Source organism: Ambystoma mexicanum, chromosome 2q (genome assembly GCF_040938575.1).
Source record: "Ambystoma mexicanum isolate Mex_15411 chromosome 2q, UKY_AmexF1_1, whole genome shotgun sequence".
NCBI lineage: Eukaryota > Metazoa > Chordata > Amphibia > Caudata > Ambystomatidae > Ambystoma > Ambystoma mexicanum.
In genome coordinates, this window is record NC_090924.1 from 117586497 (window position 1) to 117614430 (window position 27934).

The window sequence follows — 27934 nt, forward strand, 5'->3', positions numbered from 1 at the left end:
ATGAATAACAATCAAATCAGATGTACATTGGCCTGTACCAGTCACTAAGGGTGCAGAGCAGATTTGACCCTAATACAATGGTATATGGTCACCAAGAAAGACCGAGGTATGTGGATAGATTAATTGAAAATGGAATTCAGCATAGGGGACAATTCCCATCAAATGAAAGACAAAATATGAACTCTGTCCTGCCCCATTTTAACCAATCACCACCATCTGTGACCATGGTCCAAGGATGGTCACTCAGCATTCCCCACCTCCTATGACCCATGAGTTCAGAAGTAACACAAATAGAAATCAATCTCCAGAGAGGTACCAGAATAGGCCCAATCAGGCTGAGTTTCATAAATACCGGCCCAGGCTGCAAAGAGAAGAATCCAGGGACATGGACAGGTTTCAATGCCTACAGGCCCAAGTCAAAATGTTATCTGAACAAATAGGAAAGCTCTGTGCAGTTCAAAAACAGCAGCAACGTGAAGGTGCAGAATTTTATAGGAGTGATCTTGTACGTTCTGACAAGTGACTAATAGCCCATGCAATGATAAAAACACAGACGATCATGAATTACCTTTGTATAACAGTCCTGAATTGCTTGCTGATTCAAAAATAAGAATACAAACAAATGAAAGTGAGACAGGGAATGCCCACATGCACAAAAAGGGAGTGTGGTTCAGTTTAGAATTGAATCACACTATTGAAATGTGTGAAGATGAAGAACAAAAAAGGAAAAATGAGCAAGAAAAACCTAAAGAACAGAGAGACAGATTTAAAAAGAGCATCCAATGTGAAAATAAAACATAAGATGAAGAGGTAAGATCCTTCCTTAATAGAAAGAATACTGTTGAGCTCCAGACAGAAAAAAATGGTAGCTCAAAAGGAGGGTGCAGGTCAGTCACCTGAGTAGTATTTTGAAGCACAAATATTCCAGGAGACAGAAAGGACACACACCATGCAAAATACAGATAAGTGTCATGAGCCAGAAAACGACAGGCTGCCACGTGACATTTGTGAAAATGTTCAGTCAAAAAGTTGTAGTGTGAACACTGGTAGTCCCAGGTCAGAGGGGCAGTCAGTGGCTACACTTCAGATGGGTTCTGAGCCCAGAAAAATAGACAAAGAAATCCAAAATGAAGTGGGCAGAGAGTAGAGAAAAATATCATTGCACATGCTGTAGGTGCCTTTCCCCGTCTTACTATGTCTGAGAGAAAAAATAACATAGCAGACAACACCCCTTGTCGGGGAAAGAAGCACTGAGACCCGGCTGCAAGAGTTCAAAGGGTGGTTTATTTCTCCAGCTAGGAAATAACCCAAAAAACTCCAACCCATTTACATCAGTGCCAACATTTATATTAGTTAAAGTAACTCTAACAAAAAATACTAAATGGACCCGATTGGCCAGACGGCGTGGTGCTTTAGGTGTGGGGAGCATCTCTTCCTCCTGGTTGGCTGAGTAGCTGACGGATGTCAAACATCTTGTGCTCCATGCAGGTCAGGGTCCGGTCCCTGTGGTCACTACCTAAGCTAGTATTATTTCATACTAAATGACAAATGATTTAAAACATTTTATGCTACTTGTCACATTTCTACATGAGTTACACACAATGATTATTGTCAGTACAATTGGGTCATTTGTGTCTTTAATTGAAGGCCTTGGCCTTTATTGTGCATGTAAAAGAATCAGGCTATGTTTCGCATCTCTTTCTAGGTTTCAAATTCATTAGTGCAAGTAAAAGCATATATAATAATACAAATGCTTAAGGTTAGTAGTGAGTGTGTTGGGTGGGTTTCGCAGAACAGGTGAGGGTCTGGCACTTGAAAGAAATACCTTACAGGGGGTGCAGGGTCAGGATGGCAATAAATTGTTCTAATGGGGGTGGGTGGCTTACACGTTTATGAGGACGAATCTAGCAGAAAGTGCTTAGCTCATCTTGGTTCACATGCCGGTTCTCAGGCGAACAGTGATCTCAGAGGAAGAAAACTGTAGCATATTAATTGTTGCAACTTTCTCCAGCTTCAGCGTGAGAATAGAAGCGCAGAGCTTTCCTTCACAGGGGAGTGCAAGGGTGGGGGCCAACCAGCTGCCTGCGCGCCTTGTGTGTGTGTCTCTGTCCTTGGCTGCTGCGGTGGAAAGGGGAGTTGAGCATTGCTGTACTATCGCAGTGAGGCCTGTCTATTCAAGATGGAGTCGAAAAGGGGCACAAAAGATGGATGCTCCGTGTCCTGCTCAGTAGTCCCATCTATGCAGTAGTCAACCGTAGTTAACATTACATAAGGGCAAGGGGCAATACCACTACCGGAGACACGTGGTCCAAGCCTTGTACTGAGGAGCGTACGACGCGAGGGGGCCTGAGGACCCCTCGCTCCCATACAATGCCCACGTGTTTAGCAGGGAGTGAAAAGGGGCTAAGAAAGGTGAGTCCTGAAATCAGCAAAGACTCACACTTTATGTGTGTGCTAGAGGAAGTTGAAGATAGGTACTATGCTCCTATCACTGTGGAAGACACATGTAATGCATTTGCAATGATTGACACGGGTGCCCAGGCCACGATAATGTTAAAGTAGTTGGTAAAAAGTATCAATGAAGGGAGATCCCCACAAAATCACATAAAGGTGAGATAAAATGAAGGCCCTGTGCACAACTTCAATGGTGAAGAAATACCTATTGAAGGTGTCACTGAGGTTGCCATAAAGATAGGGAAGCATCGGATAAGACAGGAAGCATTGATCACATCCATCAGTGAAATACCTTTCCTCATAGGGACAAATTGCCTGAAGAGGTTATCGCCCCTCATTGCTGGGGTAAATAGGGTATTATGGTCCCTAGCCAAAAAAAACATTTAAGCCTACTAAAATAATGACAGAAAACAACAATATAAGATAATGCTATGCTGTGGCTAAGTCAGGAAGTGCAGTGGAGGTTTATCTTCAGAATAGCTTTGTGCCTAGTGTCACTGTCATTCTCATGTGTCAGGGTGAAATGCGGGGTGAAAAAGAGAACCAATCTCTGGAGATTTATTTGGACCCCAAGAAAAAATGCCATACGGAAATAGATGAAAACCCATTTCGATTGTATCTAGAGGAAGAGAAATGCAAGCCAAATGTCACTCCAGAAATAAACACACAAAAACACATTTCAACCCTTTCTGAGATACACATGGGAGAGGGACAACCATGGATCCCTATCCATGTAAATGGGCATTCTGAAATGATAGAAGCCACTTTAGCATTCGAGCATGAAAGACGTTTCATTAATGAGAAGGTACTCCAGCAGATAATTGACAGGGAGGAGATCCCAAAATTTAGACTAAAGAACCAACACATTTTTGGTTTGGATGATCCGGAGTTAGGGCAAAGGGTTGTAGGAAGAAGCATGTTAAAGATTACAATTGGTCCTAAGAGTATCCATCACAATGTGTGGATCATGAGCGGGACACAAAATACATTTTACTTGGGAAATGACATCATACACAGAATGTGTATGGTGTTAGATTTCCTAAATCTAAAGGTTTGGTCTAGATTAGGAGGGGCCGCACCTAAATTTGAGGACAAAAGACAAGCATATCATTGTGCACAGGTGGCACCATATGCAGTTGAAATGCAGGTGAGAAAAGATGTTACCATTCCTGCATTCACCAGACACATTACAATAGCGTTAAAATACAGAAAGGGACAACAGTTAAAAGATTCTGATGCGTTTCTATGTCTAACTGAATCCATGAAGCAGCAAGGGCTAGAATGTGAATATACACCACTGATAGAGATTGGGATTGGGGATGGACCCATTAAAATACTGGTGGACAATAAGGGATGCCAGGAGATTCGTATTTAGAGGAGAATTTAGCAATAGGAATGGCAATAGAAAAGTCTCATTATACTGCAGATTTCAGTAATGCAGTAATTGGGAACATCCCTGAAAGATATGTGACTGTCCAGGGTGAGTTGCCAGAATCCTTGGATTCTCAACCTAAAGGAATCTTTAAAGTTCAGTCTGTGTATCCTTAGTCAAGTGAAACAGTGTGCTGTCATCAAGATGATTGCATCCTATTTGATTTAAATGAGAATAAAACAAAGCAGCATATTGAAATAGAAGTCAATATTCCAAAATACTTAAGTGTGTTGACTGTTAAGACTTGATGGTCGTGAAGATTATGGGGCCTCTGTCCCCAAGTACCACACAGGGAGATACGAAATAACTCCCTGAGCGATCCTTGAGGCCACAGGTATTTGAATGCCGGAAATGCCAGGAACCAGGAACACCGGAGACCCCCCGACCGCTGTAAGGCAAGCAATGGGTAAGTACTATGACAAGCGAACCAATGAGAGCAGAATGGAACTTAATTCAAAGGGTCTTACCAAGGTGGAGGAGCCTGAGTCCTAAGTAGCACGAATAGGATGGAAGGTGTTCCGTGCAGCAGCTGGGTGTGACTGGCAGCGGCAGGTAAGATGTCGCACTGGATGGCAATACAGATGGAGTTGCACCGCAATACCTGCGTCGGCACGGATAAGATGTTCAAGAGTAGCAGAGTCGAGGGTCCGTAATCAATCCGTGAAGAGTTCCGAGGTCAAAACCAGCCGTGTACGTCGAAGCCAAGGGTAATCCAAAAGGAATCCAAAAAACACTCCAAGAGGTCCTGACAGTGGAGCAATACTATGACTAAGGGTTTAACAAAGAAAGTCCAGGAAAACAGACCGTAGTTCAGTACCGTGATCGTAACACCAGGAAAACGCCAAACAGTGCTTGAATGAAACAGCTGTGAAGCACTGAATGAGCGTTCCCTCGCAGCTTTTGAATGGGCAGAGGAGAGTCAGGTGATCGGGCGTGATCCTGCATGCTTCCTCGTCACATGACCCAAAGTATCAACATACTGCGGGGTTCCTGGACATGTGACGATTCAGCGGGAGAAATCGTCATCTCTGCCGGCCAGCTGCGAGACGCCAAGGTAATCGCCACTGCTGTGGCGAGTGAAACAGGTTAGTGCGTCCATAGCCAACAGGCTGCCTACAGGTGCCCTTCCAGTGCCGGACAACCTGCCGCCGCTGCCGTACTGCATGAGGGATTGGGGACATGTGGGTAGACGGTGAATGTGGACCGGGAACAGGGGGTGAAGGAACAGGGGTACTAAGGGTGTCCGTGTGCGGGGCATGATCAATGGACGGCATAACAGAGCCCCCCCAAAGGCCCACAACCCCGTGGGCTAGCAGCCGAGTCCCTATGGAACTGCGCAACCAGACGAGGAGCATGAACATCCCGGGTCGGAACCCAGGAGCGATCCTCAGGACCGTAACCCAGTCAGTCCACCAGGTACTGTAGTTTACCCCTGAAAAAACGAGAGCCCAATATGCCCCCAACCTCGTACTCATCAGGGTCGACCACAGCCACAGGAGCAGGGGGAGAAACCAGGCGGGTAGGACCAGGGCACAGTTTGAGCAGAGAGGTGTGAAACACCGGGTGGATACGCCAATTCGAAGGAAGAGAAAGGCGGCAAGCAACTGGATTCAGGACCCCAGACACCCGAAAAGGGCCAACAAACTGAGGGAGGAGTTTGCGACACCCTGGTATGTGCAGGGTACGTGAGGATAACCAAACGCGGTCTCTCACACGACCTGCCTCTTGTCGGCTGATGCTTTCATGGAAGCCTGGGCTTCCTGTAGATGAGCAAGAGTCTGGGCATGGACAGTGGCTAAGTCACAAACACAGGAAGTAGCAGCAGGGGTACATGATGATGCGAAATCAGGGATGGGTAGTGTTCGAGGGTGTTGGCCATAGAGAGAGTAAAACGGGGAGAAGCCAGTGGAGGAATGCAGTGCGTTGTTATGTGCAAATTCAGCAAGATGCAACAAACTAACCCATGTCTTCTGATGTTGCAGCGACAGACATCGTAAGTACTGCTCCATGTCTTGGTTCACCCCCTCCGTCTGGCCATCAGTTTCCAGATGGTAAGCAGAGGAGACCCGGGGTCAATACCCAGCAGCTTGGTGAGAGCTCACCAGAAGCGGGACGTGAATTGCGAGCCCCTATTGCATATCAGGACTGTAGAGAGCCCAAATAAACAAAATATGGACCTAAAGAAAAGGCCTGCCAACGTTGGTGCAGAGGGAATACCAGAGCAGTGTATAAAGTGGGCCATTTTCGTGTATGTATCCACCACAACTCACACTGTGTCATAGACTTGTGTTCGGGGAAGATCGGTTACAAAATCCATTGTGAGGGTATGCCAGGGTCTTGGAGGTATAGGCAAGGGCTGAAGGAGTCCCAAAGAGCGATCCCTACGTTATTTGCATTGGGCGCATACCAAACATGTATTGACATAGTTCTTTAAATCACGCCGCATCGAAGGCCACCACCATTTAAGTAGATCTAGAGTACGCTGTTGCCCAGGGTGGCCATGGATGACAGCCTCATGGGACCACTCCATGGCTAGGTTTCGGGTATCGCTCGTGGGGATAAACAGTTTCTTGTGAACAAATGGTAGGCCATCTTGGTAAACAGGTTCCCACTCTGATAACTGCTGGGGGTGTTGGGAAACCCAGAGGCGTATGGCTGTAAATAGGGGTTGCGAAGGCGTGCATATGCAGACTATGTGACCGTGATTGAGCACCGTCTCTGGAAAGACCGGAAGTGACACCCCCCCAGGAGAACGGGATAAAGCATCTGCTTTGCCATGAGATGTACCAGGTCGGTGTTTAACCAAGAAGTCGTAGGCCGCAAAGAATCGATGCCAGCGCACCTGCCGACTGGTAACGCATTTGAGGGATGCAAGGTCCTGCAAATTACGGTGATCAGTATAGACAATGACTTGATGCCTAGCGCCCAACAGATGGTGCCTCCATACCTGAAATGCATCTTTGATCGCCAGAAGTTCCTTCTCCGTAACAGTATAATGGGACTCAGTAGAGGTGAACTTGCTTGAGTGGTATGCCACCAGGTGTAGTCGGCCAGAGGTCGGGCAGGTTTGTGAAAGCACTGCTCCCAACGCAAAGGATGAAGCGTCCGCTTCAACCACAAAGGGCAACTCCGGGTCTGGCTGTTGAAGGACTGGAGCTGAGGTAAAGGCAGCCTTCAATGATTCGAAAGCGGCTTGGTGTTCGGGGGTCCAGACAAACGGGACCTGTGGACTGGTTAGGGTTGTTAGTGGGGCCACTACAGAGAAAAACCCAGGGATGAAATGCCGGTAAAATTTGGCGAATCCGAGGAAGGACTGCAGGGACTTCAGACTTGTCGGGACCGGCCACTCTAAGACAGCACGCACCTTGGACTGGTTCATGGTCAACCCCTCTGGTGTTATGTGGAAGCCCAGAAATTCGACCTCTTTTGAGTGGAATTGGCATTTCTCCGGTTTAGCAAATATCGCGTTCTTGCGCAGACGGGACAACACTTCTCGAACATGAAGGACGTGTTCCTCCATAGAGGAGGAAAAGATCAGGATATCGTCCAAATAGACTACTACATAGGTGTCCAGAATGTCCCTGAATACATAATCCATAAACCGCTGGAAAGTAGCGGGGGCGTTGCACAACCCGAAGGGCATTACCAGGTATTCATACAGACCCTGTTGGGTGCAAAACACTGTCTTCCACTCGTCCCCTTTACGGATACGGATTAGATTGTAGGCCCCCCGGAGGTCTAGTTTGGTAGATATGTGTCAGGCTTTATCTTCAATCAGAATGTTGTCCGCGGAAGCTGCTGAACCCCCGCAGTCCCCTTTGGATGCTAATCTCTTAACTGGTAACCAACAGTTCAGTTGAGAGCATCCCTAAGGGAAAGGGGGAAAATGGGACAAAATAATAAACTTCAGGTTTTGCTCAGCTTCTTTATATCTCTTAACCTGTAGATAAAATAACAAATAAACTTTAGTCACTAACCTTTCTTTTCCTAGGCTCTGACTTCTCTTTATCGAATTGAGTAAATAAACACGCCACCATACCTGAATATCCTCTATTGATAATTTAGAGGAAGTGTTTGTTTTCTTACTGAAGAAAAAATAGAGTCTCTGGTGCTCTTACTAACTTCTTCAATTCAGAATTGGAAAACTGCTATCTTTAGCTCGCTCTCTCAGTTCCATGAATTAATCTTCTAGCAGTTCAAATTCCAAAACACACACACACCCATCTGGAAATGCTAGGTCCGTCTTTTGTGTGAATCTCTAGCTTTAACACAAATTCCAAAAATGACACTCTTGCTTCTTCCTTTTAGAATTGTTTGTGCATGTGGAAAGAAAGGAGTGTTCACTAATTGGATCTTTTTCTTGCCTAAAAATATCACTCTTCAAGGAAGCGTTCACTTGACTAGAGTTATGCGGATGCGTGAAGATATTCCTTTTGCTTCTAAAATGGTGTGCGCATAGGAACAGAAAATAGAGTTCAAAAATGGCATATGCGCATGCGTAGTATATCAGTATTTCTCCCTCCTTAATTTTATTTGTTCAAGTAGGAAAGAGGAAATTACTGAGCTCCGGACACTGATCCTTGAAGAGGCAGCTTAATGAGGTACGCACGCCAGGTTAGAATGTTAGTAAATAAAACATAACGTTTCAGGATCGTGTATCTATAACACTGTCACTTGCGCAGACAGTATAAGATTTCTAGCGCTAGCCCGACGTTAAAAGAAAGCATTGTTACCGTAAGAAGGAACAGTGCTCAATAATTTTTATACGGCCGAAAAAACACACGACGCTGAAAAGATGAACAGGCTTCCACACACCAACTTGCCACGCGCTAAATATGTTGCGCAGTTCATTAAATAAGAGTACTGTTCAAGAAATCCAAAAATAAAGTCTTAAAAGAACAAAACTAACTACCCTTTAAACACAGAATAAGAAAACAGGAACTGATTAATAAATTGTATAGAAATATAACTCCTTCTTGAATTTTACAAGTTCAGTTAAAAATGATAAAGTCACTTAACTTGCTTCTTTCTTTTACCGGAACTTTTCTGACTTTCTTCTTAAATTTTCCAAAACTTTCCTGATCCAAATAACAAATCCTAGGCACAAGGGCCTAGCTAAAGTTTCTAAATCTTCAGAGCTTCAAACATAAGACCTTCCTGCTGGGCTGCTGACAATGAAAGGCAGTTTAGAATGTTCTAACAATGCCTTTCTTTTACTTCTGACCAATCACTGATCCTTTTTGAAGTCTCCATTTTGGCTTGGGAAGCTCTCCACATTCTGCACTAAACGTTAAGGCCCAAACCATAATTTATGTTAATCATACACTCATTCCACCACATTCAACCAAACCCCATGAAACCTGAAAATATGGAGGCATGTGTTAACCGGTCCAAGAGTGGGGAAATGAGTGGTATCGGGTATGTATTCTTAACTGTAATGGAGTTCAAGCGTCTGTAGTCCACACAAGGGCGTAGATCCCCCTCTTTCTTTGGCACAAAAAAAATAGGGCATGCGGCAGGTGAGGTGGAAGGCCGAATATGGCCCGGGCGTAGCGCTTCTTGAACATATTCTTTCAGAGCCTGATCCTCAGAAGGTGAAAGAGAGTAGATGCATCCCTTGGGGATCAGAGCATCAGGGACCAGATCTATGGGACAGTCGAATGGTCTGTGTGGTGGTAATCCCTCTGCAGTGCCTTTATCAAAGACTGTCTGAAAATCGTGATAGACGGAGGGTATGTTAGCGAGTACGGCACCGACCACGTGTGAAGTGGATGACTGACTCTCATCGCCCACCGTTAAGGTCAGACGTGCCACTGCACCCAATGCCCTAGCTGGCGTAACAACCGAGTCCTCGCTCTCAACAAGACAATAGTGCTGGCATACCTCGGATTCGAAATGGGCATGGCCGGTGCCCCAATTGATCAGCGGGTTATGCCTTTTCGACGAGGGAATACCGAGAATGACACCAAACTGAGGAGTGGTTATGAGATCAAATGTGAGTGCTTCTTTGTGTGTATCCTGGATGACCACTTCTAGTGGAGCAGTCTGTTGCCGGATAGGGCCAGAGGCAAGAGCAGTACCATCTACTGCCTGTACATGCTCCGGGCATTCCTTGGTGAGCAAAGGGAGGTTCAAAGCTTTGGCTATTTGTATGTCAATGAAACAGCCTGTGGCCCCAGAATCAATGACAATCTGAACAGGGTGTATGGTACCAGGAGCGGGTTTTAACAAAGCATGGCTATGACTGGCCTGATGGATCTGAATGCAGGAGAGAAGTGGGAGGGGGACTGGAGAGAGCTCGTCCTGGCCCGCTTTTTCAAAGACGAGCAGTCGGAAAACCCTGACTTTTATGTTTTGGGCGGCGTGGACAGTCCTTAACATAGTCCCCATTAAGACCACAATAAAAGCAGGCGTTATCCATTCTCCGTCTTTCCCGTTTGGTCATGGTGATAGGGCTGCATATTCCGCCCACTTGCATGAGTTCGCTAGCTAGGTCAGATGAACTAGTGTACCGGCAAATCCGGCTTCTGCCTTTCGCTCGGTGCGTCGAGCGTCTACCTGAAGTGTCAGGTCGACCAGATCAGGATACAAAGCCGGAAGAGACGGTACCACTGCCAAGGCATCTTTCATGGAGCTACTTAACCCCCTGTAAAACACCACAGCCTTTTTGTTTTCGGGCCAGGAGGTTTCTGCCGCTAGTTGGTTGAAGCGTGTTATGTACTCTATAAGAGCGTGTTTTCCTTGAGAGAGATCAAGTAACTCTAAGTCTCTAGATTGAGCCTTGTGCCTGATGTCAAAAACCTTGGACATTTCATTGACCAGGAGATCAAAATAATAAAGAGCCGGATGGTCATTTTCAAGTAGTGGATTTGCCCAGGTGGCGGCTATGCCAGACAAATGGGAAAGCATGAATGCAGCTTTAGTGATTGAATCAGGAAATGCTCGGGGTCTACAAAGGAAGTGAAGTTTGCATTGATTCAAGAATGTACGAAACTTCCTGGTATCTCCTTGAAACCTCTCAGGGGGTGCCAATGGAAAGGGGGTGGGGGCTATCACTGGTGTGATGACAGAGCGAGCAGTAGAGGGGCCAGGGTTCGGAGGTGTGGTGTCCCCAAACTCAGCATCAGATGGTAAGGGATGGCGAGCACTTTGGAGGGAGTCAAGGCGATGATGAATCGCCGTTGTAGCTACGGCCATGTCTGCTCTCAGGGTGGTGACAGCTTGCACCAAAGCGGCCACGGGGTCCTCGGCTGATGCCTCCATAACCCGGACGACCAATAGGCTTCACAGTGTGTTAAGACTTGATGGTTGTGAAGATTATGGGGCCTCTGTCCCCAAGTACCACAAAGGGAGATACAAAATAACTCCCTAAGCGATCCTTGAGGCCACAGGTATTTGAATGCTGGAAATGCCTGGAACCAGGAACACCAGAGACCCCCCGACCGCTGTAAGGCAAGCAATGGGTAAGTACTATGACAAGCGAACTATTGAGAGCAGAATGGAACTTAATTCAAAGGGTCTTACCAAGGTGGAGGAGCCTGAGTCCTAAGTAGCACGAATAGGATGGAAGGTGTTCCGTGCAGCAGCTGGGTGTGACTGGCAGCGGCAGGTAAGATGTCGCACTGGATGGCAATGCAGATGGAGTTGCACCGCAATACCTGCGTGGGCGCAAATAAGATGTTCAAGAGCAGCAGAGTCGAGGGCCCGTAATCAATCCGTGAAGAGTTCCGAGGTCAAAACCAGCCGTGTACGTCGAAGCCAAGAGAAATACAAAAGGGATCCAAAAACAGTCCAAGAGGTCCTTACAGCGGAGCAATACTATGACCAAGGGTTTAACAAAGAAAGTCCAGGAAAACAGACGTAGTTCAGTACCGTGATCGTAACACCAGGAAAACGCCAAACAGTGCTTGAATGAAACAGCTGTGAAGCACTGAATGAGCGTTCCCTCGCAGCTTTTGAATGGGCAGAGGAGAGTCAGGTGATCGCGCGTGATCCTGCACGCTTCCTCGTCACGTGACCCAAAGTATCAACATACTGCCGAGTTCCTGGACACGTGATGATGCAGCTGGAGAAATCGTCGTCTCTGCTGGCCAGCTGCGAGACGCCAAGGTAATCGCCACTGCTGTGACGAGTGAAACAGGTTAGTGCGTCCATAGCCAACAGGCGGCCTCCAGGTGCCCTTCCTGTGCCGGACAACCTGCCACCGCTGCCGTACTGCATGAGGGATTGGGGACACGTGGGTAGAGGGTGAATGTGGACCGGGAACAGGGGGTGAAGGAACAGGGGTACTAAGGGTGTCCGTCTGCGGGCCATGATCAATGGACGGCATAACATCGACTCTCCAAAGATATACAGCCACACGGTTAGAGGAAAGTACAGAGGTTCCTCCATTGGAGGACTTCCCAGAGTACTCCAAAATGGTAGAAGAGCAGATTCAGGTTGCAGATGCGTGCACAAATGAAGAAGAAAAGTACCAATTGAGAAAAATATTTATGGAATTCAAAGAGGTTTTTGCCAAAGACGCATATGATTGTGGATTAGCAAATTTGCATGTTGCCACATTACCAGAATGTCAGGGATGACACTCTATTAAGAGTGGCACAGGACACCCAGAAAGGGTTTGGGTGGTTGTGCCAAAATAAAGTGGACAGATAAGTACACACACAGCAGAAAGGAAAGAGAACGAAGAGTAGGCAAGAGTAGCAAGGAAAAAGGTACAGAATGAATTCCCTCTTGGGGTGTATGCAGATATAGGAAAAGAGTATTCCACGAACCTTAGGAAATACTCTAGCCTTCTGCACAGTTTGCTATAACAGAGGCCCACGCTGTTTGCTCATGGCTTGGAACAGCAGCTATGGGTGTCTGTAATGTAGAAACGAGACAAGGGAAGGGGCAGAGGTTGACTGATGGGAACCAACAGACAAGCTCTGTACAAAAGGGTCTACAAACAGTACAAGAGAAGATACTTACAGACAAATCCAGGAAAAGGAGGTTGATAGCAAACTAGCAGAAGGAAATGAAGGGAAAGTCGTGTAACAGGATTGGATAGCAGAGGACAGTAAGGAACAAGGTTGAGAGCTCAGAGGAGCAGGAAAGCAATGAGCAAGCCCACAGGAGCAGGGCTGTAAGTTAGAGAGCCCAGAGGGAAAGGGCTTAGGGCAGCAGAGTAAAGCAAGCTGCACGGCAAGGAACCCAGAAGGACCGGGCAGCAAGGAGTGAGCCCTGAGGGGCGGGGCCGCTGACCGTAGAAGGTTGCAGAGGACTGTAGAGGGCTGCTAGGCCGAGAACCCAGCGGAAAAAGGTAGGTAGTAGGCAGCGGAGCGTGATAAGCTGCAAAGTAGGAAGCCCAGAGGACAAGGGCTGTAGGCAGCCGGAGTGAGGCAGGCTGCAGAGCAGGGAGCCCAGAGGACAAGGCCTGTAGGCAGCCAGAGTGAGGCAGGCTGCAGAGCAGGGGGCCCAGAGGACAAGGGCTGAGGCTGGAAAGCAGCAGAGCGTGATCAGCTGCAATGTGGAGAGCCCGGCAGGGCAAGGGCGGAGGCTGGAAGGCAGCAGAGCGTGATCGGCTGCAATGTAGAGAGCCCGGCAGGGCAAGGGCGGAGGCTGGAAGGCAGCAGAGCGTGATCAGCTGCAATGTAGGGAGCCCGGCAGGGCAAGGGCGGAGGCTGGAAGGCAGCAGAGCGTGATCGGCTGCAATGTGGAGAGCCCGGCAGGGCAAGGGCGGAGGCTGGAAGGCAGCAGAGCGTGATCGTCTGCAATGTGGAGAGCCCGGCAGGGCAAGGGCGGAGGCTGGAAGGCAGCAGAGCGTGATCAGCTGCAAGGCAGGAGCCTGGAAGAGCAGGGCTGAGGCAGGGAACCCAAAAGGCTAGGGCTGTAGGCAGCATGGTGTAGCAGACTGCAAGGCAGGACGCCCAGAGGAGCAGGGCTGAGGCAGGGAGCCCAAAAGGCTAGGGCTGTAGGCAGCAGGGTGTAGCAGGCTGCAAGGCAGGACGCCCAGAGGAGCAGGGCTGAGGCAGGGAGCCCAAAAGGCTAGGGCTCTAGGCAGCAGGGTGTAGCAGACTGCAAGGCAGGAGCCCACCAGGGCACTGGAACAAAGAGCAGGTGAAATCAGGAAACAGCATACAAAGATTGTAGCTCGAAGCAAAAAGGTGCCAGAAGGACTCTCAATGCAAGAGACTGAGCTCTCGCAGGCAGCAGCCTTTATACTGCCCAGCCCAGCACAGAGGCAGGCTAATTGGTTGCACCTGGCTCAGCACACCTGCAGACAATCGGCCACCTCCCTCTCTGTTCCTGAGCTGGTGGAAGCAGAGCAAATCCCTAGGGCTTCTGGGGATTGTAGTTCTGATGAAGAAAAATAGGAATAGCCAGGAATAGATGGTTATAGCCAAGTGCATTATGGTAAGTGTAGTTTTCTGGGAAAAATAAAAAAGCACCAAAGTCTTGCAAATGGGAAATAAAGTCCAAATAGTGAATAGCGGTTGATCCAAGAGTTTTCTGTAGATAAATGAATAACAATTTGTCCATATTGATCGCCAATGTATGCGCCCATGGCGCAGGCATGACAGTATGCCCCTCTCCAGGCCCCTGTCCAGGCTCCCTGAAGACTGACCAACAGGAAGAAGGTCTGTCACACCGTGAATGAGTCTTATTCCGAAAAGGCACACCATGAAGCACCAAAAACTGTTTAAGGTTGTAAGGTGGGAGTCTTGAAAGGTGGAGACGGTATCAATGTGCTGAACCTTTGCGGTAGAAATCAGAAAAGACAAAGTCTTTGGGCACAAAACCCAACAGAGTGTTCATGAATAGAGGAACTGTGAATGTCTGTTGCAGGTTCCATGGCAAAGCTTGCTTTGAAAGGCAACAGTAAGGTGGTGAAAGGTGGAGCCAGAGGCACAGCAGAGTTGGTTGCTTTAGGAAGGTTTTCCAAGGCATCAGACACAGCAATGGCAGAGTCAAGATTAGCCGCAGAAACGTCAGGAGTCACAGTGGCGGGTTCTCCATGATTTGTAGGAGTTTCAGAAGCCACCGCAGCAGAGAGATCATGAATGGCTGTGGATAGTTCCGATGCTGTAGCAACTGGGAGAGTGGGTGCCATAGAAGAACCAGCGGACAGTGACACACCTGAGACTGATAGAGTAGAGTCTGGTAGTCTTAGTGCTGCAGAGGCGCCAGCAAGAACAACTGGAGCTGTAGTCCCAAAAGAAAAGTTGTTATCTGACTTAGCAACAGGTTCTGTCCTTGCAGGCAGAGAGGAAGGGGGTGCTTCTGCTGCGAAAAGAGTGATGTGAGATGCGGCAACAGTAGCAGATTTAGAAGTATTAGCAGGAGGAGCAGCAGAGATTGGGCTAGCAGATGCAGTAACAGGTAATAAGACAGATGTGGGGTCATGATTGGGTAGGCGTTCTGAGGCTGATCTTCAAAGTCTGGTGTGCTCAAATTACTTGGTGGGTCTGGGGTATAGACTGATGGAAAGGCTGGATTCCAGGCAGGTACCGGGTATTGTTCAGGATTGGAATCATGGTCTAGAGTACCAGAACCTGAGTTACTGTGGTTGGAAAGTGAAAGAGCTGTGTCAGACTTTAGAAGGGATGCATATGCTAAATTTAGGTCTTCCATCTGCTTGGTATAAATCTGTATCCTTTTCTGCGTGGCAATTCCAGGCCTTACCATGTCGATCTCTAAAGACAGTATTTCGGGTGTAGGACATTGTGTCAAAAGGTCTGGAATATTGTGTCCCTTCATAGAATTTTTACTATGTAAATAAACAAAGTCATCATAGAGATCTTCGGTCTTTCTTTTAAGGCATAGGAGTTTTTCTTGTAGCAGGTATGTATCATTAGCCTGATCTAAAGCTTCAGAATCTGGTGTGGCAGAAAATTCGGTTGTAGCAATGGGAAGACTGACCTTAAGGTTATTGTGGTTGGTAGATACTGGGGAAGTATTAAGACCACCGATGGTCAGTATTGGTCTTTTGTACCCAGGACTAGGTGAACTAACCTCAGGATACATAATGCTGTGTCCTGTCAAATGAGGGTTTCCAGTAGACTGGGGAGCTTGCCAAGCAGATCTTGAACATATCACTCTAGCAACAGCGTACTCTGGTTTAGAGACCCCCACAATGAGTGCAATATCCTTGGCTGTAACAGTGTTAGAAAAATTATCAGACGCAGGAGTGTCTTTCACTGTTTGGGCTAACAAGATCTGTAAGAATTCATTATCTTGCTGTAGCTCTTCAACCGATAAGGACTGCGGATCATAGTCGCAAATGTCATAATAGTTATACATGGAAGAAGGGTCAGCAAGCCAGTGAGTGTAGTACCGTGCTTGTAAAACTTTGTTTACTAAGGCAAGACTGTTCTTTAGACTAAGGTTCTTGTTTGCTGTCTGTAGGGAAAGTATAGATTTTTGCAAAGGTTTCTTAACCCGAAAGGAAAGCATCCTTGGTCTGTGTGTGCTTTTCCTGCCTAGGGAACAAGACATTTTTGGCTCTTGCATTCTGTCAGGGATGACACTCTATTAAGAGTGGCACAGGACACCCAGAAAGGGTTTGGGTGGTTGTGCCAAAATAAAGTGGACAGATAAGTACACACACAGCAGAAAGGAAAGAGAACGAAGAGTAGGCAAGAGTAGCAAGGAAAAAGGTACAGAATGAATTCCCTCTTGGGGTGTATGCAGATATAGGAAAAGAGTATTCCACGAATCTAGCCTTCTGCACAGTTTGCTATAACAGAGGCCCACGCTGTTTGCTCATGGCTTGGAACAGCAGCTATGGGTGTCTGTAATGTAGAAACGAGACAAGGGAAGGGGCAGAGGTTGACTGATGGGAACCAACAGACAAGCTCTGTACAAAAGGGTCTACAAACAGTACAAGAGAAGATACTTACAGACAAATCCAGGAAAAGGAGGTTGATAGCAAACTAGCAGAAGGAAATGAAGGGAAAGTCGTGTAACAGGATTGGATAGCAGAGGACAGTAAGGAACAAGGTTGAGAGCTCAGAGGAGCAGGAAAGCAATGAGCAAGCCCACAGGAGCAGGGCTGTAAGGTAGAGAGCCCAGAGGGAAAGGGCTTAGGGCAGCAGAGTAAAGCAAGCTGCACGGCAAGGAACCCAGAAGGGCCGGGCAGCAAGGAGTTGCCCTGAGGGGCAGGGCCGCTGACCGTAGAAGGTTGCAGAGGACTGTAGAGGGCTGCTAGGCCAAGAACCCAGCGGAAAAAGGTAGGTAGTAGGCAGCGGAGCGTGATAAGCTGCAAAGTAGGAAGCCCAGAGGACAAGGGCTGTAGGCAGCCGGAGTGAGGCAGGCTGCAGAGCAGGGAGCCCAGAGGACAAGGGCTGTAGGCAGCCAGAGTGAGGCAGGCTGCAGAGCAGGGAGCCCAGAGGACAAGGGCTGAGGCTGGAAAGCAGCAGAGCGTGATCAGCTGCAATGTGGAGAGCCCGGCAGGGCAAGGGCGGAGGCTGGAAGGCAGCAGAGCGTGATCGGCTGCAATGTAGAGAGCCCGGCAGGGCAAGAGCGGAGGCTGGAAGGCAGCAGAGCGTGATCGGCTGCAATGTGGAGAGCCCAGCAGGGCAAGGGCGGAGGCTGGAAGGCAGCAGAGCATGATCGGCTGCAATGTGGAGAGCCCGGCAGGGCAAGGGCGGAGGCTGGAAGGCAGCAGAGCGTGATCAGCTGCAAGGCAGGAGCCTGGAAGAGCAGGGCTGAGGCAGGGAACCCAAAAGGCTAGGGCTGTAGGCAGCAGGGTGTAGCAGACTGCAAGGCAGGACGCCCAGAGGAGCAGGGCTGAGGAAGGGAGCCCAAAAGGCTAGGGCTGTAGGCAGCAGGGTGTAGCAGGCTGCAAGGCAGGATGCCCAGAGGAGCAGGGCTGAGGCAGGGAGCCCAAAAGGCTAGGGCTGTAGGCAGCAGGGTGTAGCAGACTGCAAGGTAGGAGCCCACCAGGGCACTGGAACAAAGAGCAGGTGAAATCAGGAAACAGCATACAAACATTGTAGCTCGAAGCAAAAAGGTGCCGGAAGGACTCTCAATGCAAGAGACTGAGCTCTCGCAGGCAGCAGACTTTATACTGCCCAGCCCAGCACAGAGGCAGGCTAATTGGTTGCACCTGGCTCAGCACACCTGCAGACAATCGGCCACCTCCCTCTCTGTTCCTGAGCTGGTGGAAGCAGAGCAAATCCCTAGGGCTTCTGGGGATTGTAGTTCTGATGAAGAAAAATAGGAATAGCCAGGAATAGATGGTTATAGCCAAGTGCATTATGGTAAGCGTAGTTTTCTGGGAAAAATAAAAAAGCACCAAAGTCTTGCAAATGGGAAATAAAGTCCAAATAGTGAATAGCGGTTGATCCAAGAGTTTTCTGTAGATAAATGAATAACAATTTGTCCATATTGATCGCCAATGTATGCGCCCATGACACAGAAGGACACAGTAGGGAAACGGTATTTGTGCGACAATATAGGTTACCACTGGCATGTTTGGAATCACTGATATTGATATTTTATTTCTATCATGCTCGTACACAAGCTGAAATAATACAAAAATTAGAATCTAGAGGAATCATTAGGCCCATTCATAGCACATCAAACACTCCCATATTAAGTGTGTTAAAACCTAATGGCCAAAGGCATTTGTGCGCAGATCTATGAAAATTAAACAAAAGGGTACCTGTTTCAAGGTGGCCACTTCCATTCATTGATCAGGGTCTTGCACAGGTTCACGGGTTAAAGATGTTTACCACATTAGATCTTACAGCTGGATACTGGTGTGTACCATTGGCTGAAGATATCCACAATTTCTTTACATTTTCTTTTGACAAATCCCAATATGTATGGTCCCGGACACCTTTTGAATATGTCAATAGTGGGAGTGAATTTGGGATATTCTTGATCAAGGCGCTCTCAGGTTCATCAGAAAGAGGGACAATAGTTTATGTGGATGATGTGCTAATTAAAAATGAGAATCTGAAAACTCATTTCAATGAGATTAGAAATGTACTTGGCCAGTTACAAAAGGCTGGGGCAAAGGTATCTTTACAGAAACCACAATGGTGTAAAATGAAAGTGAACTTCTTAGGTCATGAGGTGACCGAAAATGGGTTATGTCATGAAATGAACGCTTGTTTAGGTATACCACCTGATAAATCAAAGGATACAGGTTGTAAGGTCAGACCTTGGTAAAGGATACAGGTTGTTTGAGAACACTCAACCAGCTTGGAGTCTGATATCCAATCACTGATGGATTTTGACAGAGAGATGATAATGGGATCAAGATAAGACCTCCCAATTGATGAAACTCTCTGTCTGATATGTAAACACAGCCAGAATGAATAATCAATGGAAAGGACAAGGAGCACACAACAGACGCCAATCTGTAAAAAGAAGGAGACTATCAGCATGCTTCCAAGCAATCACAACTGCGTTACAACTCCACTAATCACACACTAAAATGTTGGCGAAGTCAGAAACCAAATGTATTTTCAATATAGGAATCCAGGTAATCCACTGGGAAACAACGTCTAGGAAGGGAAAGGTTAGTGTGGAAACGAATCCCGAACGGCACGAGGGCCACACAAGTGCCGGGTTGGTGCACCCCTGGATAGCGTCCCAACAGTTCTGTGCACTTGTAGTAATCCAGTAATAGTTCAGAGTTATGAAATCCACATAAATCCACACACGGTTAATAGTCCCAACGTGGGTAGCAATAGTTCTTATGCCCTTGGAAATAACAACTTAGGAATGAGAACAAACGACAACAGCCTAGAGAAGATCAGGAATTGAGGTGCAATTGGGCGTAACTGAATGTAAGCTGCCAACGGGTAAGAAAATGAACTGAAAAGACAGCTGTCAGCAAATGAGTGCGATTAGGAATTTGCCGGAGGAACACTTACTTGAATGCCTCGCTCGGGCTCGCGAGAAAGAAGTGTTAGTGGAATTCAGCAGAAGTTTGCGATGAGGAAATCACCCAAGGAAAACAAATGCCTCACTCAGATGAACCGCGAGGAAGATGAATCACCCAAGTACGCTCCGTGAAATACACTCAAACAGAATGGTGTAGTCCAGAGACGCTGGGGAAGGGTTGGAATAAGTGACTTGGAGAGTCGGGGCTTCCGACCAAGCCTGTATGCAAACAATCAGAAGCAGCGAATGTACGCTTGACGTGCTGCTAAGTATGTGCAAGAAAAGACACATGACTTTAATGGCGTATCAGCTGCCGGGCCGCTTTTCAGGAAGTGTGTCAAAGAACCTCCACCTTGTGTAGAACGGTTTAGCTGTTCTGTATGCATAATGCATCCTTTGCAGCCTGTGGTGCAATGTAGTTTTGATACTCCAGATCAGGACATGGTCAAAGCGCAAAAGGAAGATCTGATGTTAGGCATATTCTATAATCATCTGTTAGATGCAGAGCAAAATCCTCTGACTGAAGAAGATTGTAAAGGGAAAGAGGAGTTGGGGGTGTTGCTAAAAAAGCAAAAAGAGAATTAGGTTACAAGGTGGACTGATGATTAGAGAATCTGTGACAGGTCAAATACAATGGGTAGTGCCCTTGTCATTTCGGGGATTGATGATATATCATTCTCATGATGCCATAACTTCAGGACGCCGGGTTTCACAGAAAACTTTGGACATTTTAAAAGATTACGCTTATTGGCCAAACCTGTCCCAAGATGTTGAACTATACACCAGGGGGTGTCTAGTATGTGCACAGTTTCAACCTGCTTCACCTACTCATAGAGCACCATTAATGAAAATGGGTTTGACACTCCCATGGTCTGATTTGCAAATTGACTATGTTGGGCCTGTAAAGAGATCAGCAAGAGAAAACCAATATATGTTAATGGTAGTTTGTTTAATGTCCAAATGGGTGGAGTGCATTCCAGCCCCAGATTGCAGTGCGCCAACGGCAGCCACATTACTTGTAAATCATGTCTTTTCAAGATTTGGTTTACCTCAAAGGATAGAGTCAGACCGGTTAAGTCATTTCACTAGTGCATTGATGACAAAGATATGGCAGATTTTGGGTGTGAAAAGAAAACAACACATTTCTTACCAGCCTCCCTCTTCAGGGGGAGTGTAACGGTGTAACAAGTCAATAGTGGATATGTTAAAGAAATTTGTGGCTGAAGCAGGTTCTAGTTGGGACCTTAGGCTTCGATTGGTATTAATGGCCATTGGGTCGACTCCTGCTAAATCAACAAATCTCACCCCTCATGAAATATTGACAGGAAGAAAAATGGTGCTGCCACAACACTTACTGTACAAGACAAATGAGCAGGTCCTTGTAAATGCCTCCACAATTCATGAATATGTGGACGAGTTGAGGAAGCACTTACAATATGCGTTTGCATTTGTGCAGCCGAATTTGGAAAAGGCTGCTGACAGGGCAAAAACATATTATGATAGGAAGACATCTGCAAAAGATTACGAGGTAGGAGATCAGGTATACAAGGGAAGCCATAAAAACTCTAAATTTCTTGTGGCGTGGCAAGGGCCATATAATTGTCAAGGATGGCACTGTGTCAAGAGTGGCACAGGGCACCCAGGTAAGGTTTGGGTGGCTGTGCTGAAGTAAGGTGACAGATAAGCACACACACAGCAGGAAGCTCAACAAGAACAAAGAGTAGGCAAGTGTAGCAGGAAATAAAAAGGTACAAACAAACTGGATTCCCTCTTGGGATGTATGCAGAAATGGGAAAGAGTGTTCCACGGACCTTAGGAAACTCCAGCCTTCTGCACAGATTGCTATTACAGGGGCCCACGCTGTATGTAACACTGAAACGTGACAAGGGAAGGGGCAGAGGTTGCCTGCCGGAAACCAACAGTCAAGCTCTGTACAAAGGGATCTACATATGATACAAGAGAAGACAAGAACAGAAATATCCAGGGAAAAGGAAGTCGATGAGCAAACTAGCAGAAGAAAATGAAGGAAAAGCAGTATAACTGAAATGGGTAACTTAAGGGAAGGACTGAGGACTCAAGGAAGAGAAGGACGGGGATCAAGAACAGAGGGTTGAAAACAAGGAAGGGAGCGAGGGAGGAGCAGCCAGGAAACAGGGGGGCTGCAATAACGAATGGCACAAAGTGCAGGTAAACTGTTGTGGACTGCAGAGGACTGTAGTAGGCTGCAAGGCAGAGAGCCCAGAGGAGCAGGACAGAGAGCTGTAGTAGACAGCAGACAGAGAGCCCAGAGGAGCAGGGCAGCAAGGAGCGAGCCCAAAGGAGCAGGGCTGCAAGGCAGGGAGCCCAGAGGACAAGGGCTGTAGGCAGCGGAGTGAAGCAGACTGCAAGGCAGGGAGCCCAGAGGACAAGGGCTGTAGGCAGCGGAGTGAAGCAGGCTGCAAGGCAGGGAGCCCAGAGGACAAGGGCTGTAGGCAGCGGAGGGAAGCAGACTGCAAGGCAGGGAGCCCAGAGGACAAGGGCTGTAGGCAGCGGAGTGAAGCAGGCTGCAAGGCAAGGAGCCCAGAAGAGCAGGGCAGCAAGGAGTGAGCCCAAAGGAGCAGGGCTGCAAGGCAGGGAGCACAGAGGATAAGGGCTGTAGGCAGCGGGGTAAAGCAGACTGCAGGGCAGGGAGCCCAGAGGACAAGGGCTGTAGGCAGCGAAGTGAAGCAGGCTGCAAGGCAGGGAGCCCAGAGGACAAGGGCTGTAGGCAGCGGAGTGAAGCAGACTGCATGGCAGGGAGCCCAGAGGATAAGGGCTGTAGGCAGCGGAGTGAAGCAGGCTGCAAGGCAGGGAGCCCAGAGGACAAGGGCTGTAGGCAGCGGAGGGAAGCAGGCTGCAAGGCAGGGAGCCCAGAGGACAAGGGCTGTAGGCAGCGGAGGGAAGCAGACTGCAAGGCAGGGAGCCCAGAGGACAAGGGCAGTAGGCAGCGGAGTGAATCAGGCTGCAAGGCAAGGAGCCCAGAAGAGCAGGGCAGCAAGGAGTGAGCCCAAAGGAGCAGGGCTGCAAGGCAAGGAGCACAGAGGATAAGGATCAAAAGCAGGATAAAGCAGGAACAGCATACAAAAATCGTGGCCCAAGGCAAAAAGGTGCTGGAAGGACTCTTAATGGAAGAGACTGAGCTCCTTCAGGCAGCTGCTTAAATACCGCCCTGCCCTGTACTGAGGCAGGCTAATTGGCAGCACCTGGAGCAGTACACCTGAATACAATCTGCCTCCTCCCTCTCTGGTCCTGAGATGGTGGAAGCAGCACTGATCCCTAGGGCTTCTGGGGATTGTGGTTCCAATGATGACGAATGGGAATGGCCAGGAATTGATAGCTGTAGCAAGGTGCATTGTGGTACATGTAGTTAGTTGAGTTAAATAAGAAAGCACCAAAGTCACGCAAATGGGAATTAAGGACCAAAGTGTGAATAGGGGTTGTTCCAAGAGTATTCTGAAGATAAATGAATAACAAATAGTCCATGATGGTTGCCAATGTGTGCGCCCATGGCGCAGGCATGACAATAATATTATAGACAAGATCTCGCCCGTATTGTATAGGATAGGTAAAAAGGAGGGTGAGTTGACAGTGGAGCAGTTTGTCCATGTTAATCAGGTAAAACCTTTCCACCCGAAACATGAGGTGAAGAGGCTTGAGCAAGTTGAGGCTAGTTAAAAAAAAATATGAGTGCAAAATGAAAGGGTGCCCTAGCCAGTGCGTAAATGTAAATATTACTGGTACATGGAAAAGTGTTAAGGTTTTTCTGGTATAAAGATACAAAGTGGGGGCGGGGTGTATATTTTTGAAATTGTTTCAGTTGCATGTTATGTCTCTGATTAAAAATATAAATAGGTTTGATTTCAGGTGTACCAACGTGGCGTGTGGTGCCCATAGTTTGCGTTAAATAATAACAATACAATTTAATTTCAGATGTTGCAGCGGAAGAGGGAATGAGAAATGTATTGTGCTTGGTACTTAATGTGTCTTTTTCTTTTTACTCTAGAAAATTAATTAATTGCCTCTGCAACACCGGATCCTTGGAGCGCTGGACCCCTGGAAGATGCCACTGGATCGGAGACCACGGGAAAGCCCCCTGGACCGAATGAAGGGGGTGAAGATAAAGTCTCCAGAGACCGTGAAGATGATGACCAGAGATGAGGACTGGCTGTTTTTCCTGCAATGCAGAATAAAAGGAGAAAATGTTCGGCTGATGGTCCTAATGTTAATTGTGAGTGTCTCAGGTACCATGGTTGCAAAGGCACAAGTTTTGATAGAGCCAGGACCGGCATCTGGAATTGCAGTTTAGGAAGCACCAGATTTTATCTTAGGGAATAGCAGGTTGCTATACCAGAACATGTACATTAGCCTAATCCTGACTTCATCATTGAATTTTTTTTAATGAAACAGAGGTAAAGTCAGATCAGGTAAAGGAATGGGTGCAACCACGCAAGGAAGAAGCTCGGAGGAGAACCAAAGACATCATGCTGCAGTTAGAAAAGACCTTCATCTGGTATCAAGAAAAGGAAAGGGAAGAGGATGGCTGGGTTACTCGTGGCGTCTATTGCTATGACGATAATTGGTGCTCTGGTGGGCATGACAATATCTACAGCCAATGCAGTGTCTGTGGGTGCTTTAAGTGCTAAGGCACAAGAGGTAACATGTGATTAAAAAATACTGCAACAAATGTAAGATGGAATCAGAGGTGGACAAAATGAAGCAATTCGCTATGGGAATTAAACAATTTTTATGCTCAATGAACAAGGCAAAATTGTGGAGCATAGTACAAATGTCATTGTTAAACATGATAAACTGCTACATGACATTTTAAATGTAGTAACCCCAATTGAAAGAATGATGGAGAAATATTTGCGGGAAATTCAAAGTGCAGTGTCTCAATTAATACAAGGCCATATACCTCTGTATTTTGTGTAATCTGATATCATCCCTCAAATGATGGCACGGATCACACAAAGGGAGGTGGAAATGATACAAGAGAAAATTGCATTTGACATGGGGAGTGCAATGCCATTGGAGAGGATGGAAATAGGTTTCCTGTTATGCATCCCGTTCATTGCTCCAAAGTTGATTTATCAAACCAAGGGCCTCATTACACGTTGTGCTGTAAGGGTTTACCGGTACCGGTAACGGTACCGGTAAACCCTTACCGCCTTACTACGAGGTCCCTTTGCGGGTCCACCCTTAACGCCTGGTTTTTCCAGGCGGGACCCGCAAAGGGACCTTGGTGCTAATTACGGTACCGCAATTTGCGGTACCGTAATTAGCCCCTTCACCATTAACATGGAGCCCTATGGGGCTGACTGGCAATGGTGAAGGGGCAATGGTGGATGGCGGAATTAGCGCCCCCACTCACCTTGGAATATGGCGCTAATTCCGCCATCCTCCAAGGCGGACCCGGTAAGGGACCGGCGGCAACCATGGCGCTAATAGCGCCATGGTTTACCGCACAACGTGTAATGAGGCCCCAAGTTAGTACATAATGTAGGTTTTTGGCAGGGTGATAAGTATATACAGATTAGGACTCAGGAAATGATAGCGTTTCAGTTCTGGGAACCTGATGTTTATCGTATTCCGAAATTGGATACTTGTGTGAAATTCAAAGATAAAAATTATATATGTCCGGGAAAGCCATTTATTCCTGATGCAGTAGATGCTATTTGTGGGCTGAAATCAGATCCTGGAGTGTCTGGGGGTGTGAGGTGGTCATTAGTAATACTGAGCTTGAGGAACTGGCCCATGCTAAATTGATTAAGGATATGTGGTTAGTAAGTATCTCAATGACAAATTATATCATTGATAACCTTAACCATGGATCTTTTATTGTTAAACAGTTGCTGCATAATGTATTTTACATGTCTGTCCCAAAGGATACAGTGGAATCAGTGGGTGGGCTGACCTTGTTTCATGCTGATGGCGATTTGTGGGAGGGGATGGGAGAAAATATATCTGCTCCCGAGTCCGCCTACTCCCAAGCTGAGAAAGAAAGCCTGGCCGCAGTCTGGGCCTGTGAACACTTTCATAACTTTATCATCGGCAAGAAATTCACACTCATCACAGACCACCAGGCGTTGTTGTCGCTGTTCGGCAACTTGTGCACTAAGATGCCGCCCAGGATCGAGTGATGGGACATCAGGTTGCAAGAATACAACTACCACATTATTAACATGCCCGGTGGAGATCAAAATCTGGACTACCTGTCTCGACACCCTGCAAGCGACACGGAATACATAAACTATGTGGCTGCTAACGCACTTCCACCAGCAGTTCCTCTTTCTCTTCTGCAGCCGATCCATCCATGGCCCTGGCGGTCAGTTGGACCAGTAACAACAAGTCGAGAGATTACCGACGCGCAGTCCTAAACCACCCGGGGGTGTGCAAAGAGGAGCTTGACAAACTGGCAAGGATACACACCGAACTTGCAGTGAAGGACCAAGTCATCCTATTACGGGGGTGTCGTCTAGTCATCCCTGCAACGCTCAGAGCTGAAGTGATCAAGACAGCACATGAGGGGCACCGAGGGGCGACAATATGAAGAGACAATTCAGATGCCACGTGTGGTTCCCGTTCATGGATGCGCTGGTTGACAGGTGGGTCAAAAACTGCCTAGCATGCCAGTGCATGGCGAGGGTGGAAACCCCCATTCCACTACAGCCGACACACATCCCAGAGCGCCCCTGGGACAGAGTTGCGGTCAACTTCTATGAACCGATGGAGTCAGGAGAATATTTCCTAGTATTCATTGATGAATATTCGATATTTTGCATCGTTAAGAAGATGGAGACTCCGACATACGCCCACTTGGCTGCAACGTTCGGTGAAGTGCTTAGCGAGTGGGGCATTGCCAGGACGATTAAGTCGGACAATGGGCACTCATTCAATGGCCTCAAGTTTGTAGCGTTCCCAAAGCACATGGGGTTCATCCATCAAAAGATAAACCCAAGGTGGCCCCAGTCCAATGGCATGGGCAAGTGGTTTATGGCTTCTCTAACAAAGACAATCCAAAAAGCCTGCATAGAAGGTAACAACCCCCATCAGGCCATATGCAGGCTGCTACGTGACTACCGGAACATTTCCATATAGCCACAAACAAAATGCCTGCAGAACTAATGATCCGGTACGAGGTTCACACACGGACTGTGAGGCACCCAACCCTCCAGGAGGAAGAGGACTCAGAACTCGTAACAAGGGACTCCAAGCAGAAACAAAACCCAAAGGCAGACACCGACTAGAGAAGAAGAGCGATCCTGAAAGAGTTCAAGGTGGGAGACAAAGTCTTGGTCCAGCAACCGATAATAAGGAAAACAGACGCACGTTATGCCCCAGAGCTCCTCAACATTACCGCCATGAAAGGGACCATGGTGACCGCCCAGAACGCAGATCGGGAAGTCACCAGGAACAGCTCACAATTCAAACGCCTCATTGAGAGAGAAGATTGTGAGTTGCCTCTGCCTGAACAGGACCCCGATCCTAGGGAGCCACAAGACGACCTTTGGGGCTGTCCTGAAGAAACCAGATTCACGGCAGCGGAACCAGCCGGTGCCCCGGATATGACTGTGCCCATCAAAAAGGGCGGACGACCCCAACGCACAATCAGAAAGCTACCTTGCCTTGGAGAAGAGTGCTAGTCCGGACGTTTGAACATTTGTCCGGGGGTGATGTTACCCAGTGCTGCCTCTTTAAGAGGGAGAGTCACGTGGAAGGAGGGAGGAGTTGGGGGAGAAAAGTACAGTACGTAGTTAGATATAGAATAAAGTTGATGATCCAAGTTGCTCCGTGTCGTGTCCTTCCTTTTCCGTATAGCAACTATTTGGGTCTAACATTTCTTTTTTTAAGAATGAACAAAAGGAAGCAAAAGAAACTACATTTGTAAATATTTAAGTCCATGACAGTCTGGTTTACAAGATGTTTAAAAAAAATAGAAAGATCAGCACTTGAATATTACATAAATTACTATTTTACACTGTTAACAGAGGAACCTTCTGACTTGCAAAAGGCATTAAGCGTGCGAGTGAATCAGGATTTCCTGTTAAGAAAACATCCTCTAGGACGTTTTCAGGGGGCAACCAGTAAATATAAACATTAGAATGTTAGTGGTTATAAATAGCAATGGTAATCTAGGAATTGAAGTTGATA

At 47.4% G+C, this 27934-nt stretch overlaps 1 protein-coding gene across 2 annotated transcripts in view; it reads right to left on the minus strand.

Moving 5' to 3' along the window:
• LOC138569218 (WW domain-binding protein 2-like) overlaps positions 1–27934 on the minus strand; it is a 282553-nt gene that overhangs the window by 72925 nt on the left and 181694 nt on the right. The window lies entirely within an intron of this gene.